At 45.1% G+C, this 21,948-nt stretch overlaps 1 pseudogene; it reads right to left on the bottom strand.

The window, feature by feature from the left end:
• Positions 1–448: 448 nt before the first annotated feature.
• Positions 449–15,247, bottom strand: LOC125109824 (phospholipid phosphatase 2-like; annotated as a pseudogene).
• Positions 15,248–21,948: the final 6,701 nt, after the last annotated feature.

Genomic DNA, 21,948 nt, shown 5'->3' with positions numbered 1-21,948 from the left:
AATAGCAAGATGAAGAGTTACACAGAATGAGGCCAGGGAAAGAGTCACCACTCTCCCCATATCTCCAAACGACAACATTGCAACCAGCTACTCTGAGCCCTAAACTCAGCCAAGGCCCCCACAAGCAAGCAGCTCCCCCTCTACTGTAGGAACAATGCCACGGGGAACAGAGGCTGACATCATCTTCAAGCAAACACTCATTTTACTAAAAGTCAACAAAGACGTATAGGTTACACTTTACAAAAACAGCATCTATTTAGATCTCTCGGTCCCCCTCATCCAATCCAACAAAAGGGAGTTCTGAGGGAGCAAAGAGGACAAGATGCCCCTTACAGACACTGCAGTGGCTCTGTACAGCCCCAGGCCACTGGTCCAGGGCACAGGAGGTGAGTTTAGTGCAAGCCCCTCCTGCAGCCAGCATGGAGCACCTGGAGCTTGTCCAGAACCCTCATGGCCACCCCAGGGGAGGGCCCTGCCAGGGCCATGAACACGCTGATGCACAGCCTGAGCCCTGGCTGGACACACAGACAGGTCCAGTCTCAGGAGGGACAGACTGGTACCCATGGTGGTTGCAGTCAGCCTCACCCAGGGTCAGCGTCAATAACAGCCTGGGCTTTGGTTCCAGCTCCTCCTCTAGGCAGCCCTACAGAGGCCAGGACTTGAAAGGAAATGGGGAGGCTGGCCACCAGTGCCCCCTGCAGGAAGCCAATGAGGACATTGCTCCAGTGGTGCTTGTGGTCAGACCCGAGAGGGTAGCCAACATAGAGTGCAAAGGCCAGCAGGAAGAACTGCACCATGGACCGCAGAAGTTGTGCCCATTTCCAGCAGAGCTGTGCTTGCATGTAAAGCTCCAGGAACATCATGCAGTACAACCCAAAAGAGGAACGTCTGGAGTAGACAGTCTGGACTTGGTTAGTGGGGCTTCCCTTGCACATGTTTTCCACCTGCACGTAGAGGGAGGAGTTGATGAGGCTCAAGTCAGGGTCACACACCACCAGGAAGCTGAGCCGCAGATGGCTGGTGTACTTGGCCCTGGTCTGCCAGCATCTGACTCACTACAGCCCCAAAGGAAATACCCCAACACCTTGTAGACAGCAGCCATATCACTGTTAAGTCAGAGCAGGGATAGAGATGGTCTTTGTACATCAGGTAGACCTTTCTGGCCGCAACAAGGATGTGGCCATGAGCCCACAGATGATGGTGTTGGGACAGTAGGGGCACCAGATAGAGTCATCTTTGCATTAGAACCATGCTTCTGTGGTGGATTCACAAGAGTCAGGATGGCAGAAAGGCTCCACTCAGAGAAACACTGTCAAGAAGATGGCAGAGGAAGAAGGTCCTAAGCTACCTTCTCCTATGTCCACACCAAGGGTATAATCTGATAGAGAACAACTTGCTCTGAGAAGAAACCTGGAGAACAGCATTTCCATAGCTGAAGATAAAAAGACAAAGCTACACTGAGAAGAATGGGGGTGGGGGGCAGAGACACAATACCCCTATTATGACTACCCACAACCCAGAGGGATATCCCAGGGGTGGAGGATCTCACTTGCTCCAAGATCCAGCACAGAGGTGGGGGTTTAGAAGCCCCTGGCCCATATGTGAAGATTGACTAATTATAGAGCATTCACCAGAGGGGCAGGGATGTGTAGGAACCTTCAGGGGGAATGGAAGCACAGATGGGCACCATTTTTCTTACCCTCCTTCAGCCTAGCTAGCCAGACACTGGTGGGCACCAATTCTAACATTCTCCATCCACCTTGCAGCACCACTTACCCTGCCCTGGCATTCCCCTGTGGACCCAACCTGCCCAACATGCGTACCCCACAGGTGTCCCTCCAAGGAGGCTCCCATCTTTCCACACCCTACATGAAGCCTCAGCCAGGACCAGCACCCTTTAAAAGTGATACTGTCACAGGGAGGAAGAATAACAGTAATGACCTGGTCTCATAGTCAGACCACACCAGGGGCTAACCCACCCACCATCATGCCTGCATCAGCCACAACTGGGCCTCTAAGCCATCCAGGCCAGGGCCAACCCAACCCACCAGTGTGCCTGTAGCAATCATGGGCCCACCACAACAGGAGGACTCATGCAACCCACACAGGAGACACTTCCCTGAGTGCGTCATTCTGGTGACTGGAGAGGGTGCGGAATTGGGCTTCTGGGCCCCACCAGGTTCCTATGTAAGGCCACTACCTTCAAGACCAGGAAACCTAACTGATCCATCTGATTCATAGAAATAAACACAAACATAAAGAAACAGAAGAATCTATTCCAAATGAAAAAATAAGACCAAACCTCCAGAGGAAAAAAAACAGCTAAATGAAACCAAGATAAGCAATCTACCCAATAGAGAGTTCAAAGTAATGGTCATAAAGATGTTCACTGAACTTGAGAGAAGAGTAGATGAATTCAGTGAGATATTCAACGAAGAGATAGAAATATTAAAAAGAACCAATCAGAGCTGAAGAATACAATAATTGAAATTAGAGGATGCAGAAGACATGTCAGTGATCTGAAAGACAATAGTAGAAATCATTCAAGCTAAACAGCACAAAAAGAAAAGAATTTTTAAAAATGAGGGTAAATTAAGGGATCCCTCGCACAACATCAAGTGTACTACCATTCACATTGTAGGAGTCCCAGAAGGGGAAGAGAGAGACAGAAGGAGGCAGAAAACTTATCTGAAGAAATAATAGCTGAAAACTTCCCTAACCTGAGGAAGGAAACAGATATCTAGGTCCTGAAAGCACAGGGGCCCACACAAGGTGAACCCAAAGAGGTCCACAACCAAGACACATAATTAAAATATCAAAAGTCACAGCTAAAGAGAGAATCTTAAAAGCAGCAAGAAAAATTTAACTGATTACATACCAAAAAATACCCATAAAATTATCAGCTGATTTTCAGCAGGAATTTTGCAGGCCAGAAGAGAGTAGCATGATATATTCAAAGTCCTGAAAGCGAAAAACCCACAACCAAGAAAATCCAGCAAGTTTCTCATTCAGAATTGAAGAGATAAAGAGTTTCCCAGACAAATAAAAGTTAAAGAACCAGCCTTATCAAAAATGCTAAAGTGACTTCTTTAAGCAGAAAAAGAAAAGGTCATAACTGGAAGTAAGAAAATTATAAAAGAAAAAAATCCCCTGGTAAGAGCAAACATATAGTGAGGGCTATAGATCAATCACTTATAAAGTTAATATGAAGGTTAAAAAACAAACAAAAGTAGTAAAATCACTGTATCTACAATAATTAGTTAAGGATACACAAAATAAAATGATGTAAAATATGATATCATATACATAAAATGTGGTGATGGGGGTATAAAAATGTAGTGCTTTCAGAATGCCTTTGAACTCACATGACCATTGGCTTAAAATAGACTACTGTATAATAGGATATTATATGTGAACCTCATGGTAACCATAAAGCAAAAACCTATAATATATGTAGAAAGAGTAAAGAGAAATGAATCCAAGCATAGCACTAAAGAAAGTCATCAAATCACCAGGGAAGGGAACAAGAGAAGAAAGGAACACAGAAGAACCACAACCAGAAAATAACAAAATGGCAATCAGTACATACCTATAGATAATTATATATATATAAATGGACTAATGTTCCAATCCAAAGACACAGGGTGACTGAAAGGATAAAAAAACAAGACCCATCTATCTGCTGCCTATAAGAAACTCATTAAAGACCTACAGACAAGGCCACCTAGATGGTTCAGTTGGTTAAGCATTCAACTCTTGATCTCAGCTCAGATCCTGATTTCAGGGTCATCAGTTCAAGCCCTGCACAGGGCTCCACACTGGGCATGGAACCTACTTAAAAAAAAAAAAAAAAGACCTAAAGACATATACAGAAAAAAGATATTCCGTGCAAATGGCAATGAACAACAAAAAATTGAGGGGGTAGAGGACCTGAATAGACATTTTCCAAAGGAGACATACAGGCAGCCAAAGATACATTGAAAAGATGCTCAACATCAATAATCATTAGGGAAATGCAAATCAAAACCACAGTAGGATATTACCTCAGACCAATGAGAATGGCTAGTGTTAAAGAGGACAGGAAATAACAAATGGAGGTGAGTATGTGGAGAAAATGGAACCCTTATACACTGTTGTTGAGAATATAAATTGGTACAGCCACTATGGAAAACAGTATGGAGCTTCCTCAAAAAATTAAGAATAGAAATACCATATAATCCATCAGTTCTACTTCTGGGCATTTACCAGAAGAAAATGGAAACACCAACTTGAAAGAATATATGCACCCCTATGTTTATTGCAGCATGATTTACAATAGCCAAGACACAGAAGCTACCTAAGTCTCCATCAAGAGAAAATGGATAAAGACAATGTGGTACAAATATACCTGGCCATGAAAATGAATGAGATTTTTGTCAATTGTGACAACATGGATGGAGCTAGAGGGTATTACACTAAGTGAAATAAGTCAGAGAAATATAAATACCATATGATTACACTTACATATGGAACCTAGAAAACAAAACAAAAACAAACTCATAAATACAGAGAACAAACTAGTGTTTGCCAGGGGGTGGTGGGATGGGTGGAATATAGGGCATTAAGAGGTACAGTTATAAAATAAATTAGTCATGGGAATGTAAAGTGCAGCACAGGGAATGGTTAATAATGTTGCAGTAACGTTTTATGATGATGGGCACGTCCTCCGCAATGCTCTCAGTGTGTCCCACTTGGAAGAGAGCTCATGCGCCTCTCAATTCCTAACTGTTCCTCCTGCCCTTTGTGCCCCATGGTTCTTCTTTCTTTCTCAAAACATAATTATCTGTGCAGTCTCCTCTATTGTACCACACTGTAAGCTCCTTGAAAGCTGGCACTGAGTTTTATTCATCTTTGTATTGCCCAAAGTCTTCATCCAGGGCCTCATACATTTGTGGAAAGAAAGAGTGAGTGGGGGCAGCTCTAGACCCTACCCCCATGCCTCTGCTCCCTCTCCCAGAGGGAGGGCAGATCAAACCTCCCAGCGATGAAGGGACTGCCTGCCCTGTGCATCTGGGGGATTTGCAGTAGCCACCGCTCCAAGGCAGCTTTTATTTAAACACGGCTGGTATTTATAGAACGAGGTCATGTACTCCAGACTGAACAGATACTGAAGTGGAGAGAGATGTCAGTCAGGCTCTGGGTAGATAAAGCGTACTCTGGGCATGCAGAGACCTTAGACTCATGAGCATCAGGAATGTCCATGCCACTCCCTGGACAAACACAGATCCCAAGGCAAGATTCCTCCCCCTACCAATTACAATCACAAAACCAGAGATTGCGAGATACTTTCAGAGTGAGTCAGCAAAGGCTACAATGGGGTGCATCCAATTCTGGACAAGCTCCACTATTTTACAGCCTTGGTTTTAACTATAAATCACACTTTCCTTACCATGTTAAATTAAGTTACACATGTTTGTATGCATATATATATATATATATATATATATATATATATATATACAGTTTTAGGGAAGTGTGAGTAAGCACTTAAAAATATTGGCCTATATTCTCCAAGTCTAAGCTGGTGAGCACTTAGTAACTTGAATGCCTATTTCCTGCCATGGTAGAGAGGAAGCAGGGGGGAGGATGAGCTTAGAATTCTACTGGTGTGTGTGTGTGTGTGTGTGTGTGTGTGTGTGTATGTGTGTGTACATGAATTATATATTGAGAACCGAAATGTATTAGAAACAGAAAGTCCCTTGGTAGCCATGGGTAGGCGGGGTTGTTGTTGTTGTTACTCTTTTGTTTTGACTGTACTTTGAGTAGATGCGTCAAGGAGAGCAGCTCTTGCGGAGGGATTGGGGAAGCGATGATAATAAAAGTCGACCCTTGGGCCTTGTCTCTATCCTTACCTATCTCTCCTCTTTTATTACTCTGACCCTAAAAAGAAATAAATAGCGGACCAACTTCCATGGTGAAGATTGTAGAAAATACTAAGAATACAGGGTCTGCAGAAACTGTTAGATTCCTCAGAGAATAGCTCCAGGAGCTCCGTGCTAAACATGTTTCCAAGAAAATGGCAAAGACAAGGTCAAGACCAGAAGGTTTTTCAAGCCCATGGTATTTTCTAGTGACAATAGGCTCTGCTCCAAGTACCATTTCTAAATTATGAGAAATAAAGTTGCATAAAATCTACAGAATGAACTTTTCTTTTTAAATTCACCCACTTAGGAAATGTTTCAGCCATAGTTCTTAAAAAGATTGATAAACTACAAACTCCTAGAATCTTGAAATTTTTTAAAAAAGGAAAGAAAGAAAAGAAAAAACAACCCAGCTATCTACAAAAGAGTGCTGACTTCCTTCTAAAAGGCAGTAAATGTCCAAAATCACAAGCCATAATGCCAAGGCCAGCAAGCGGATGCCGATCTAAGAGAACATCCCCAAAGAGCCTGGGCCCTTTGGTGACAAATACAACTTTGGGTACTGTCATCGCTGATAGTAACTTGCTCAGGGTGACACACACACAGCTTCTACTGCCCTGATGGCTTCCAGTACTGCACCTTCCTCACAGATCTCCTGTGCTGTAGAAGATCTGACACCTGTGGCCTCATGGACCCAGGTGGGCCCTGAAGAGAAAACACCTAACTCGGCTTCAATAAGAATGTCTGTCCCTGGAATTTCTGCCCTCTGACATGTTTTATGACAGATATTCACCAACTATGCTGAAGAAACACCCTCTAGAAAAGGAAGAGCCTGAGCAGGGTGGGAATTTCGCTAGATCAAGGGGGTGTTACTGTGCAGTCCTCATGCCAGGGGTCTGTCAGGGGAAGAGAGGGCATGGCAAGTGACTCAGAGCAGGTATGGCCCAGGCGCCCGGCCAGGCACAAGGTCTTCCGGCAGAGTCAGTATCTTCTAGATATTGGAAAAAGAGAATAAGTCAAGGGAAGAGGAGACTGAAGGAACACCCTAATAAAACCCTAGACCTGGGGAAGGGTATTATTTATTCCTGGGGCAGGGGTGACCATTTGCCTCTTTGCTGAGGAGTGAGACATTCAGCTTACACTCATAAGCAGTAAGAGAAAACTATGGGTAAAGAAGGAATGCTAAATAGTGGAACAAATTATTTTAAAAAATAAAATCTGGGGCGCCTGGGTGGCTCAGTGGGTTAAGCCGCTGCCTTCGGCTCAGGTCATAATCTCAGGGTCCTGGGATCGAGGCCCGCATCGGGCTCTCTGCTCAGCAGGGAGCCTGCTTCCCTCTCTCTCTCTCTCTCTCTCTCTGCCTGCCTCTCTGTCTACTTGTGATCTCTCTGTCAAATAAATAAATAAAATCTTTAAAAAATAAAAATTAAAAAAAAATAAAATCTGGAATCTCAGTTTCAGAGGTTCTCTCTTACTAATAGAAAGTACCATTGTAGGAGTGTCTGGCTGGCTCAGTCCACTGAGCCTATGACTCTTGATCTCGGGGCCGTGAGTTCAAGCCTCACTTTGGAGGTAGAGATTACTTTAAAAAATAAAATATTTGGGGCACCTGGGTGGCTCAGTGGGTTAAGCCTCTCTGCCTTTGGCTCAGGTCATGATCTCAGGGTCCTGGGATCGAGCCCTGTATTGGGCTCTCTGCTTGGCAAGGAGCCTGCTTCCCTCCACCTCTCTCTGCCTGCCTCTCTGCCTACTTGTGGTCTCTGTCTGTCAAATAAATTTTTTTAAAAATCTTTAAAAAATAAAATATTTAAAAAGGAAAGAAAGAATGAATGATTGCAGCTATAACTGAAGCAGGCTAGGCCAGATGATTCCTTAGAATCCCTTCCAGCCTCCCATTTTCTTAAGATAGATTTTTACCCAAGGTTACAATAATGTCAAAAGAAGCAGAACACCATGCATACCTTGTGACATATCAGAACCAATAAAGGCTCGAAAAAATTCTTGCTGATGAAGAAAACAAATGTTCCCAAACAGTATTTCCTGATTACCAATAATGCAGACCAATGTCAATCCATTTTAAGAGACATATACATCCATTTAGATCTTTATTCGCCTCATTCTTTAAATAAATACCAAATTGTGTCCACAATAAAATCGAGAGCCAAACTCAAATCAGGAAAAATACAGATTTTTTTTTTAAGTGCATTACCTTTCTTTTCACTTGCCTGCCTGCAAACATTGGGAAATTTGCTAGTTGCAAAGTTGCTTTTTATTTTCCAATAATTTGAGAGAATATTGAAATATTTGCATGTAAGAAGCTACTTCACTTTAACCCTACTCTTTCTGGATTGTACAACAGAAACTAAGTACAGAGATAATGATGAAGCATTTTTTAGCAACATCCTCATACCCTAGACTCAAATAGACAGTGGAAGTAATATATATATCCATGGCAACTATGGAAGACAGTTCTCGTGGCATAGTCCTGATCGCGGGTCACTTCCTCTTGTGACACCTCACTCAATCTCAGGCAGAAATGAATGCTTTCCACTCTTGTTCCCATCATTTCACTTTGAGAGTGTCTGCAGGGAGGGGACGGGGGGAAGACTGTTCCCCTCCCCCCCATCTAGTAGCTTTCCCTTCACAGCCACCTCCCACCCTCTGCTGGGTGTCAGAGATTCCTCTCAAGGACATATGGGGGAGGGGGGGTGTCTGGGGCTGTCTAAGAGGTGGGAGTCCCCATTGGACAACGTGGGTGGGGCTCAAAAAAATTAAAGCCCAACCTAGGGCCAGGTGGGTGGTGTTTAAGAAATGTTAACCCCCATTCCACCCTTCTTTCTTCTAGACACATTAAACAGAAACATGCACTAAAATCCCCTTGAAAAATATTCTGTACACCATGGCCATTCATCCGAACGATGGCTGCCTGCCTTTTGTCCTGGTGACTGGCCTCGACCCTGCAGTATGACTCAGCGTGAAGTCTGGCTTTGCAGACAGGCTCAGCTCTAAAAACTGCTTTAACCACCAGAGGCAGCGGATTGCAACAGGCCTCTGGGGACCCTGCTCCAGTGATGACAATCAAAAGAAAGTGAACACTGGAGCTGGACCTTCTAATTTAGTGCTACTGAAGTCAAGGCACAGGGTACCGGGCCTTGTAAAGAGCTTGAAGGCTCTCCGGGTGAGCTTGCTTAGCACTATCCCAGGCCCCCCTTACCAGCCTCCTGTTGGGCTGTGACGATGATGTCGGCGATGATGACGAATACTATTAATAAAAGCAGTACTGACCGAACGTTTATTATTGACTAAATGCTTGACACAGGTTGCGTCGTTTACCAACCCCACAGCACTCCCGGAAGGTAGTGCAGATGAAGAAACTCAGACTCACAAGCCTCACGTCACCCGGTGATTAAGCAGGACTTGAGCCCAGAGCTGCAGGGCTAGGAGTCCAGACCCCCACCCACTTCAACACCACTGGCTTTAGAAAAGCTGCACTAGCCAAACCAGTGTGGTTCTAAACCTAAGCGTGCAGGGGAAGAGACAGAAGCCCCCCAGTTGACCTCTGAGCTTTTTCTAGAGTAGCACGTCCCCAGGGGGGTAACGTGGAGCCAGGCTGCCTCGGCAGTGTCTCACCAGCCCACAGAGGCTCTTCCGGAACCTGACCCTGCTGTTCACTGCATCCACATGGCCTCTGGCTCTGGGCCCAGCCTTGCAGCTTGCGCTGTTCTGTGGAAACAGATCTCCGGGTGGAGAAACCCTGGAGTTGCAGGGCTAGGCCTGCATTCCTATAACAGAGTAAATATGGGTTGAAGGAGCAAGGATAATTATAACCGATAATCCCCACCTCTCATTTCACCATGAATCAAAATTCTCCTCTGCCAGAGAAGTCATTAGAGCTGCTCATGACTCTGGCTTCTTTGTTTGATTTCTTCTGCCAACACTCAACGGCAGTTTGTGGAGCAATAAAATAGCTCAAAGCCGAAAAGGGAAAGTGGGAAGAGTCTGGCACCTATCAAGATGGGGAGATTGGTTTCTGGAGAACAAGCTGTAGAGTGAAAACCTGCAGTCAGAGTAATGGGGGCACGCGCCCAGGAGCTCAGTGGATGGTCCATGGACAGTAGGCCTGGCCGCACCATGATTCTAGGACCTGGGTGAAACCCCAGGGCTGGCCTGGGGAGGAGGAAGACAGTGATCTGACAGGGAGAGACAGGCTCAGTCCTGCGCTGTCATTAGAGAAATAAAAGGGCTCACCAGCAAAAGAGCTCCCTGCTTCTTCTAGAAGGAGGGGAAACAGCTTGGACCAAGCCTAGAATGGGGGAAAGTACATTCTCTTCCCTGTCAGGAAAGCATCGCTTACTCACAGAAGAGGACCCCTCAGAACTCCACCACCATGGTTTCTAAAATCTGGGGACACTGTGGAATTGAACTCAAGCCCCCTAAATACTCACTGACAACAGACTCGAACCTAAGGTGAGGTTATGGTGACCTTCCTGCTCATTAGCATCCCTGACTACTCAGGTCTCCCTGGGGAAGCTTCCATCAGTCTGCCTACAGTGGGGAGAGGAGACACAGTGGCGGTGGCAGCTGCTCTGTGGGGACAAGGTGCCACAGGGGCCTTTACTGCACCTGGACAGTATTATGGGTTTCTGTTCAGCAGGAGACTTCTCAGCCCAACCTGTAGGACCCAGGAACCCCAGCATAGGTAAACTGGCTCTTCAGCCTGGTTTCCTTACCCAGACTGCCCCGAGCCACTCCCCACGAGAGCTGGAGGAGCACTTACTACCCTTGTAGGAACGGGAGTGTCAGGAGGGGGGCCTCCAGTCCAAGGGTGTTGGGGACCGTGACTGGCCAGCCTGTGATCAGATGGCAAAGGAGCCTCCTGCCTAAGTCTGATGACAAATGCAGGAACTTTTCTACCCCTGGGAATGTTCTTGGCCATTCCTTTCTGGCCAAAACCAGAAAATCAAGTACTTCTGATCCTGGGCCAGCTAACCCAGCCTGTAAAAGAAACAGGTCTACACTCAGCCTCCAGGCCCTTGAAATGGCCTCACAAACCAGCTCAGGGAAACTATATTTAAAAGGTGATTTAATTTTCTTTGTTCTTGTTCAAAGTTTTCTTTTTCTTTTAAAAGGCTATATATACAGTTTATAGGAAAATATAGATAGACTTTCTTCCAGTCTGCAGTTTGGAATTCCGTGTCTTTACATTAATCTATATAAGACAGGCACAGTTAGAACATTTTGTGATGTCACTTCTTCATCTGGGACGTGGTACATTTTGTGATGATGCTGGTTTGTTCTCCCCCCTCCTTCTGTGAATCAGTCTGCGGCTCCACGTTGCAGTCTGAGACATGAGTCAGCACAAGCGGAAAAACTCACTTCTCTAAGCAGTGGCTGGAGCTGGAAGGGGGCAAGGAAGCTCCAAAGTCCAGGTCATGACTGATTAAAGAGACTTCCAGAGAAGCATAGGAAGTCAGCATACCCATTCATGCTGCCTTTGAAAAGTAGCCCTACCTCCTTCTCCTCTGAAGCTTCTCTGGCTGCAGAGGCTCTGGGGTGGTGACAGTGGGAGGACTAAGAGTCCCCGTGCACCCTCCCCTCTCGATCCCAGGGGACATCAGAGGGTGCATTACCTGACAAGTAGCTTAGAAGACAGCTTCAAAAACTGAGGTACTTATCCCCTGTTACTACTGTTCATGCCACACCAACACATACACCTGGGCTTTTGAGTCTCATGAACTCGAGATACAGAAGCTAGGCTGGGAGAGAAGATTAAAAATCCCTCCCCCCACTCAATCCACCAAATTATATTCTTGCCATATGGGTTAAACTGTCTGTATTAATTTTCTACAGCTTCTGTAACAAATTATCACAAACCTAAGTGGCTTAACACAACATAAATCTATTATCCTATCACTCTGTAGGTCAGAAGTCTGACATGGATCTCAAGGTATCAGCAGGCCTGCATTTCTTTCTGGAAGCTCTAGAGGACAATCTATTGACTTGTTTTTTCCAACTTCTGGAGGTGCCCACATTCCTCGACACATGGCCCTCTTCCTTCATCTTCAAAGCCAGCTGTGGCCAGCGGAGTCTTTCCCACGGCATCTCTCTGAAATGGACTCTCCTACCTCCCTCTTCTCTTAGAATAACCCTGGTGGGCTCCCCTTAATCAACAGATTCCACAGGTTGGGACATGGACATTTTGAGGGGCTGTGATTCTACTTACCATCCTGTAGAAGGCCTTTAGAAATGTGAGAATACAATGTCCTTATCACAAAACTGTGGGAAAAGAAGAGAGGTGTTCACCCCCATCTAAAGCTGCCAAGGTTACTGCCCAGAAAACACAGTCTGTTCCCAAGAGCCCCTCAGTATCTTCTTCCAGGGTACTGAGTCTTTGTCATCAACAGAAGGAAAACATTCTGTCAAGCTCTTCCCTTTCTATGTGCTGCTGCCTTTTTTTACACATGTGGGCAGAGGAAACTGCTCAAAGTTAGAGTCCCTAATATGTCACGGCCAAATAACTGCCATTTCCTTCAAGCCATCCTTTCTAAACCATTTTCCAAGCCTTGAACCATTCTGACCGCTCCCCGCTACAGAATCCTGATTCAGCAAGGCACGACGCCCATGAGCAAGCTGGTGTTTCAGAAAGTGACAGCTAAGACCCTCTGGTATGCACGGAGCAGGACGTTGTTGTTACCAGCTTCTGTTGTGAAGGACAAATGAAAAAGAGCATCGTATAACAAGCAGAGAGAACAATCCTCAAATTCCAAAGCCAGTCTCATGTGTTGTCCCAGACTGATCTGGGATGGGCAGCTGGGAGGACCCTGGCTGTGCTGGAAGGCACGCGAGAGGTGAGACACAAATTATGAGAGAAACGCACCAACAGTACCAAAGCCTAGACATAAAATGATGATTTTAAAAAATATGGAACAGTTACCGAGCCATATAGAGTGGTTTAAAGCAAAGATCTGGTGGTAGACTGCTCTTATCCCACACTAGCCATGGGGTTCCAAGGCAGGTTTCTTAACCTCTCTGTGCCGAAGTTTCCTCATCTGAAAGTGAGGCTAACAACAGAACCAATCACATAGGGTTACAGAACCTGCGCATTGAAAGCAATCACTGGGGGTGCCTGGGTGGCTCAGTCATTAAGTATCTGCCTCCAACTCAGGTCACGATCCCAGGGTTCTGGGACAGAACCCCACATCGCGTCCTGCTCTGCAGGGAGCCTGCTTCCCCTGCTTGTGCACTCTTGCTCTAATAAATAAATAAGATCTAGAAAGAAAGAAAGAAAGAAAGAAAGAAAGAAAGAAAGAAAGAAAGAAAGAAAGGAAGAAAGAAAGAAAGAATTCACTGTTAGCTGCAATTATTATTAGCCATATGCTATGTTAAGCATTTTTCAACCATTTCTTAATTAATCACCAAGATAGAAAAAGAAAAAAAAAAAAAGATAGCACCCTGAGGTATATACTATTATTATAATCTCCACTTTTAAGATAAAAAATGAGCTTCAAGTCACATAGTTGGTAAGTAGCAGAGCCAGGACCAGAACCCAGTTTGGTCTGACTCAGAAGGCTATGCTCTTAACCTCAGTGGGGAACAAGAGTCAGGGGCAGAGGAGGAGGAAAGACTGACAGTAACTGTGCCTTAGATGCTGTGTCTCTTCTACACTTTCTGTCATGTGCCTGATGCACAGTTGCTGTCTGTGTGCTAGATCAGAAAACCTGAGTGAAACTACCATTCAGGCAAATATGTGTTGCCTTGAAATAGCCCCGGGTCATCCCCTACCTGATCCAATAGCACACGCTGGTTGAATATTGGCTTTTGAGGTCCCTGGGAGCTCCGAGTCTGTGCATTTCTTTTCATGAGATGCTACCTCCCAACCATCTCCTTGGCCTCATCCCTGCCATAGAGAACACAGTTAGAGTTTGGCAGCAATAATTCCCAGTCCCCATTCAGCAACATCCTGGGGAATTAATGGTTAGCTCAAGAGCGCCATGAAATTCTTATTAACCAAATGAATTTTAATTTGCTGTAATTCTAAAGGAAAATTACTTTCTGTGCTTCTCTGGGTGTCACTATGGATCCAAAAACAATGAGAGGACACTGCAGCTATACAAAGGACAAGAATTTTTGTATTGAAAGCTTAATGAAATCTTGCAGACAAAAGATTGAGCAAAAGAAACCAGACACCAAGGAACGTGTCCTCTGTGATTCCATTTAGATAAAGGTCAAAAACAGGCAAGACTACCTTCTGCTATTTAGGGATGTATTTTTAGATTGTAAAAATATAAAAGAAAGAAAGGTAGTGATGACCATAAAAGCCACGAGAGTGGTTCCCTTTGGGCAGAAAAGGGGGTTGGAATTCCTTTGGAAAATGGGCTTTTAGGGTTCTGGCAAGGTTCTACTTCTTGACCTGGGTGGAAATAAGACAGGCATACTTTTATTATCATTCATTTCATTTTCTAGGGTTCCCTTCATATAATTCATCTCTGTACTTTTCTGTGTGCTGTATTTCACAATGACAAAGGTCAGGTTTGGTTTTGTTTCACTGATGAAATTTGCAGCAACCCCATTTGAAAAGGCATTTTAAAAACCATAGGAACTAAGTAACTTTTAATTGAACAGAAAAGTCCTTGAGATATCATCAAGCTAAGTGATGTTTAAACTTTTGCATGTATAACAGTCATTAGAGAACATGGCAAAACAAAGATTCTGGACCTCACCCTCCAATGATTGGGATTCAGTAGGAGCAGAGTCTGGGCCCCAAGATCCTGAATCCCTCACGAGCTCTCAGATGATGATGATACTACCAAAGCTGGAATAGTACTGATCTTGTCTGCTCCCAAAGTTCTGCCCCATCCTTTAAAAGACACACAAGGAGACAATCCACATAACACAGGGTATAAGATATGGTCCTCTGCCTGTTTGTGAATGCAGATCTATCTAGCTTCTCGTCTTGACACATCACTGATTCTAAGTACTTTTTGTAAAGATTCATTTATTTATGTGAGAGAGACAGAGAGAGATAGAAAGCATGAGGTGGGGGCAAACAGAGGGACATAATCTCAAGCAGACTCCCCACTGAGCGTGGAGCCCAGTTCTGGGCTGGATCTCAAAATCCAGAGATCATGACCTGAGCCGAAATCAAGAGTTGGAAGCCTAACCAACTGAGCCCCTCAGGCACCTCTCTAACAAAGTGTCTTACATGAAATAATCCTCCTTGCCCCCCAAATGCACCCACACACCCACATACACAAACACACATACTCACACTTCCAACATGATCGATTATCTGTGTCATTTCGAACTTCTACAAAACCAGGAGTTAGTGTCATGGTTTCTGAAGTCATGCGACCAGCCATCCATGCAGAGGTAAAAGGATAGGTTCTAGCTAAAGACACTGCTCTTTAATGCGGATGAAGGCACAACCATTTTGTTATTCCCTGTTTTTCTGACAGCTATCAGCCTTCAGCCCTCAAATATGGATCACTGCCAATTTATGGGGAAGAAAACAGCCTGACTTCTCCCTGCCTAAATTCTGCATTATATTTCCTTATGCTGCACAAAATGCAAAACAGAAGCTAAAATTAGAAGCTGAGGTGCTAGTGAGGTTGATATGTGCAGGGAGAAGGCCGAGAGGAGATGTCACAGAGAAGGATACAGAGAGCTCCCTGGGGCCCCATCCTTCCCTGTCACAGGCAGCAGTGCAGAAAAGAAACAAAGGGGAAAGAAGGCAAAGGCGGCCCCATTAAATACCTGCAGAGAATCCTGGTGGGTTTTTTGTGCTCCCTAAGAGGGACATGACCTACTTTTTGACATATTGTTTCCTTATTTATCAAAATACATTCTTAGTGAATCATAGTCAAGTTTTCTGCAGTTTTCCAATAAAAAGTTTCTGTTTCCACACTGGAGGCTACCATCTGTGTCTCTGTGCATAGTAGTAGCAACATACCCAGCCGTACCAGGCTGATGGTGGACATGAGGAATTCCTTAAAGGCAGAGAAGCTGCAGTTTTCAATGACTCCATCTGAAAAGCTGTGAGCAAAGCCTTGAGTCTATTTAAGAACAGAGAGCTGGTGCCTGAGACCCGGCTGGCTCCATTCCTCAGCTGAGGTGCACAGACTTGCTGGATGGGGGTATAAAAGCCCTAAGGCAGAAGCAAATATAATAGTGCCCTGGATTCATAGGGCACTTTATTCTTCATGCAACCTTGGGCCTTCCTGGTTACAGTGTAAGGCCACACTCTCTGGGCAGAGTGACCCGCCCCACTTGAAACTCACTGAGCAATAGTAAAAACTCTGAGTATTACAGGGAGCAGAAAAACGGAACGGAGTCAGTAGTTCCCCTGGGATCTCCCAGGGCCGCCTGGCTCCCAGACAGGTGGAGCACCACTAGGACCCAGGGCCTGTGGTTTCAGTGGCTGCTTCTTCCTCCCAAGCCTCACTGTGCTGCTGAGAAAATGAGACAGACCTCTGAACACCCCCTAATTATGCAGGGGCGTGCGGATCAGGCCACTGGCTGGCCAGAGTCCCATCTGCCCTGTTCTCAGCTCCTGGCGGGGCACACAGTGGTGGGACTGTGGGAGCCAGCAGGTTCTGGGGGGTGGGCTGCAGGGGTGCTGCCTGTGATGAGGAACAAGGGGAGGGGAGTGGCTCCTCTGCCCCTCTCCCAGCCCCTGCAGAAGGGCAGAGCTGCACTGCCCAGCTCCTAGGGTCAGAGGGCAGTACAGCAGCTAACCAAAGGTTCCTAGAGGACCACCCTCCCTGCCCTCTTACTTTGGCTCCCCATCTCTTCTGCCAGCTGGTCCCCCATCCCCTGGCCCACACCGGGGAGCAGACTGCCCCACCCGCCACCAGCCACTGTGCCACAGCTCGGCTTGCCCTTTCCACTTCCGCGGTTCAGCGCCAGGGGACAAGCAGCAGGGCAAATTCGAAAATTGGGACCTGAACAGGTTGACTTGGAGGTGGTTCAATAAATGTCCAAATGAGTTTTCTGTGCTTCTGTGCTTATCTGACTTCTGTTCTAAAACCAGGGGAAAACGTCTGAGTGACGCGCTGGAGCTCCGGCTAAGAATATGGTGTTAATATTAGAGCAACTGGGAGGGAGTCATGCCTCCTTCGGGCAGGGCTCACTGGGCTGTGTGGGAGGCGACTGTCAACAGCTGCTGGGAGGGAGGCTTGTTTATTGTCAGCAGCCGGGCGCAGAGATTCAGACAGGCTTGGTCCCCAGCTCACACCCCCGCAGTTGCAGGCAACGGCTGCTGCAGACACCACATCCAACTGCAGAGGTCCGGGGGGATCTCCACTCCAGGAGGACTCCGGCCACCAGGAAACCCACGAGGCCCCAGGACAGCTGGGGAAGTTCCAACCAACCAAAGACTCCCAAGAGCAAATTGCAGTATACAATGACTTGTCCAAGAGCCTAAACCCAAGAATCCGGACCCAGCTGTGAATCCCACACCAGGGGTCCGTGCGAGTGCTCTTTGTTCAGCACCAAATACTCATGGCGCACCTACTGCCACAGAGGCATGGGACTGGGAATACAGTAGTGAGCGCGACCGGCCCAATCCCTGCCCCCGTGGAGCTGACTGAAGAAATCGCGTGCAGCTAAACTGGTCATTATATGACGAGTATTATGATATAGTCGAAGGAACCAAGAGCATAATAATAGAGGAAATCTAAACTGAACACAGCAATTGCCTTGATAGGGACACTGTCACTAAGAGACACAGTAAAGTTCAGATCTATTGGGGTCTGGAGGGAGGTCAGCCTACACCCCTCCCTTCTTTTTCTCTTTCTTCAGCTAATTAAACTTTTAGCTAATATCTACCCATCTGGTGTGTGTTCTTTTTCATTACCAGCCTCTTGAACAAAGCTCTGGGAATAAATAATAATAATCACAGAGCAGCAACCAAAGAACCCAGAATTCTCTGGGAAACATGACATATCCCTTTATAGCCTGAGGTCGTCGCAGTCAGCGTGCTCTTCTCCATCATCATTCTTACTCTTCCTCCTGACGACAACAATCACCAGAAGCCCCTCCCCCAAGAGGGCCCAGCCCTTTGGGGCATCATGGAAGCAGCCTCCTGTCAACGAAGAACAGGCTGAAGTGGATGCCCTCAACCCCAAAAACAGAAAAAGTGAGGTGATGAGAAGTTTCATGGACTTCCCGAGCGCTGCAACCTGGGCGAACCTTTTAAAATGTAAGTCAGGCGGCACCTGGGTGGCTCAGTCATTAAGCGTCTCCCCTCTCAGGTCAGGATCCCAGGGGCCTGGGAAGTCCCTCTTGGGGCCTGCTCAGTGGGAAGTCTGCTTCTCCCTCTCCCGCTCCCCCTGCTTGTGTTCCCTCTCTCGCCATGTCTTTCTCTGTCAAATAAATAAAGTCTTTAAAAAAAAAATAAAATAAAATGTAAGTCAGATGATATCCCCTTCTCTTCAGAAGCCTGCACTGTTCCCCAGCTTGCTCAGACTAAAAGCCAAAATTCTGACAATGACCCACAAGGCCTTACATGATTGAGTTCCTCATTTCTTGTCTGACTTCCTCTCCTGGCCTATTCTGCTTCAGTCATGTGTCTCCTTGCTGGTTTTCTTGAACATGCCAAGCACACTCCATCCTCACGGCCTTTCATACTCTCTTCCTGGAACTTTCTTCCCCATAATTCCACATCCCACTGTCTCACTTCCTTTGAGTCTCTGCTCAAATGTCACATTGCCAGCCTGTAAATGACACCTTCCTCAGCCACCCTATTTATGATAGCAATAGTCCCTCCACAATCCCTGTCCTCCTTATCCATTTTATTTTCCTTCATAATTGTATCACTATCTGACGCACAGTCTACTTTCTTTGCTGTTGCCTCTGCTAGAATATTTGCTTCTTGAGAACAAAGTTTTTTTCTGTGTGTTTTTTTTTTCTTTTTCTTTTTCTCACCAGTTTCCAATGCATAGAACAGTTCCTGGAACATAGTACAACCTCAATAAATATTCACTGAATAAACAATTAAATTATAAATTAATTGGGAAAGGAAGAACATAAAAAAATGGTTTTGGGGAGGTACCTGGGTGGCTCAGATATTGGGCATCTGCCTTCGGCTCAAGTCATGATCCCAGGGTCGTGGAATCGAGCCCCACATCAGGCTCCCTGCTCAGGGGGAAGCCTGCTTCTCCCTCTCCCACTCTCCCTGCTTGTGTTCCCTTTCTTGCTGCATCTCTCTGTCAAATAAATAAATAATCTTAAAAAAAATGGTGTTGGGATTTTTGGTGTTCAGATAGAAAATAAATTCAATTCCTACATCACACTACGCACCAAAGCAAATTCTAGATAGATTAAACATCTAGATAGAAAAAGTGAAACCTTAAAACTTTTCTTTTTTAATTTTTTTTTTTTTTTTTTTTTTTTTAGCTAGAGAGCGTGCACCTATGCACGCAAGCGATTGGTGGGGGAAAATCTCAAACAGGCTCCACGCCCAGCACAGAGCCCAGTGTGGGGCTCAATCCCATGACCCTGAGACCATGACCCCAGCCAAAATCAAGAGTCAGACGTTTAACCGACCGAGCCCCCCAGGCACCCCAAAAATCTTTTAAATGACATAGAAGTCTATATGATTTCAAGATAGAGAAAAAATTCTTAGAAAGTGAAAAGCACATGGGAAAAGATGCATTTGACTAGAACAAAAATTAAAGTTTCTATACATTAAACGACACCATAAACAGTAGAAAGCAAAACAAAAAAAATAAATGAAGAAGAGGTTTGTAACATACAAAATTCCCAAAAGTTTAGAATTCAAAATAAAGAATTCCTACAAAAATAGAAAGGTAAATTCCAATAGAAAGAGGGTTCAATGAAACAGAAAGGCAATTCACAAAAGAAGAAACTTGAATGGCTAATAAATTTAGGAAAATTTGCCCAAACATACAAGAAAATAGAGACATAAATAAAAGCGATGAGCCACTTAAGCCCATTAGATTCACAAGAACTGAAAATCTGATAAAATTAAAAGTAGATGAAAATTTACAAAGAAAAAAAAAAAAAAAACCCGAGACCTCTTATTTACCACTAGTTGGGGGGGGTCTAAATTTGTATAGCAATGGTAGAGGGGAATTTGTCAGCGAAACTCCAAATGCATCCACATTCAACTCAGCAGTTCCATGTGTTCTGGAGAAACTGTCACACACAGGCATAGGACATATGTGAGCATGTTCGTAGCACTTCTGTTGCTAAGAGTGGCACAGTGGAAGCAACCTCAATGTCCATCAGTGGGCAATGGATTGTAACAAAGGAATACTATGAAACAGGGCTCAGCAAACTTGTTTTGGGCCAGATAGTATATGTTTGGCTTTGGTCAATCACCTAAGTCTGTATTGTAGGTTCCGGTTTTTTTTTTTTTTTTCTTTTTTAACAACTTTTACAAATGTAAAGCCATTCTTAGCCATATTTGCTCACAGGATGGATATGCTCACAGCCCTAGTTTGCCAACTGCTGCTGTAATGGCAATTAAAATTAGTGAATTAGGTATATATGCACCAACTTGAGTAAGTCTTAAAGACAAAAGTGAGTGACAAATATAAATTCAAGAAAAATTGTATGCTTTTTAGGTACATCTTCAATTCTTTACAAGATATAAATACATGCATGTAGTAAATCTGTAAAAATGTGTCTGTTGGAGCACCTGGGTGGCTCAATCTGTCAAGCATCTGCCTTCAACTCAGGTCATGATCCCTGGGGTCCAAAGGGCTCCCTGCTCAGCAGAGTCTGCTTCTCCTTCTGCCCATCCCCCACACTCGTGCATGTTCTCTTTCTCAAATAAATAAAATCTTTCCAAAAATAAAAATGTGTATGTTAAGGTTATATGTAAGTTTACAATAGAAGTTGTTCCTAGGGGAGGAAAATGGAAAACAGGATCTGAGTGGGGCACCAAGAGAACTTGAACTTTATCAGCAATATTTCTTTTATATAAAATAATCTTAAGCAAATATGACAAAATGTAAATACTTATTCAAAGTACTGGGTGCATGAATGCTTATCATATTTTTCCTTGTGCTTTCCTACAGTCAACATGTTTTCCTGAAATACATCCAGAAAAACAAACAAAAAAGATTGCTAGAGTATATGTCAAAATTTTAAGTGATTATTTCAGCTACATGATATTTCTTATTTTTACTTATCTGGATTTTCTAAATAGACTCCTGTCTCTAAAGATTAGAATTGACTTTATAATGCAAAAATAAAGTTCAGGGGTGCATGGGTGGCTCAGACAGCTCAGGTCATGATCCCAGGGTCCTGGGATAGAGCCCCGCATCGAGCTCCTTGCTCACAGGAAGCCTGCTTCTCCTTCTCCCTCTGCTCCTCATCTCTCTCTTTCTCTCTCTCAAATAAATAAATAAAATCTTAGCCAAAACAAAATAAAAACAAAGAACTTTTCAAGCAACAGCTTAACTACGGAGCTCATCCAATGTTTGGTTGGAATCCTGGATAAAGAGAAAACTCCCACTTCCATCTTCAGAGAACTCTGTGTGTCCCCCTGAAGAAAGCACCTGCAGCAGGGCTGAAATGAGACCAATTCCCCTCTCCTGGATGTAAGAGCAGGTCTGCTTCTCTGTCTTCTGTTTCTCCATCCAGGGAGCATTCTTCTCCTTGGTGGGGAGAGCTGAGGCCATTGCCCAGAGCTCTCTAGCACCAAGGGAGGAGGACTGTGATGACAGTGAAATGTCAGTGGTCACCCCACTGCGCTCAGCTGACCCCTCTCTGCTGAGGTCACAAGACTGGGGTCAGAGGTGGGGGAAGTTTAAGTAGCACGAGGTGCTGAGTAATGGCTTCCTTTCTACCCTGGGAAAAATAAGCCCTTGGAGCTGTTGATCCAGATGGTGGACCTCCTTTATAACTCGGGGTGCACTGGGTTTCCCTTTGTAGACCACAGTCCTGACTTTTATGAGTCCCTTGGCTTGAATTGCTCTCTGGCTTGCAGCACAACGACCCCGCGGCCTCCCCACCGAGGTTTACACACAAGCCCCAGTGAATTGGGGCTGACCCCGTGGGTGTTCACTCTGTGCCTTCC

Source organism: Lutra lutra, chromosome 9 (genome assembly GCF_902655055.1).
Source record: "Lutra lutra chromosome 9, mLutLut1.2, whole genome shotgun sequence".
In the NCBI taxonomy this organism is placed as follows: domain Eukaryota; kingdom Metazoa; phylum Chordata; class Mammalia; order Carnivora; family Mustelidae; genus Lutra; species Lutra lutra.
The sequence above is the reverse complement of the archived record's forward strand: the minus strand, read 5'-3'. Positions and strand labels throughout refer to the sequence as shown.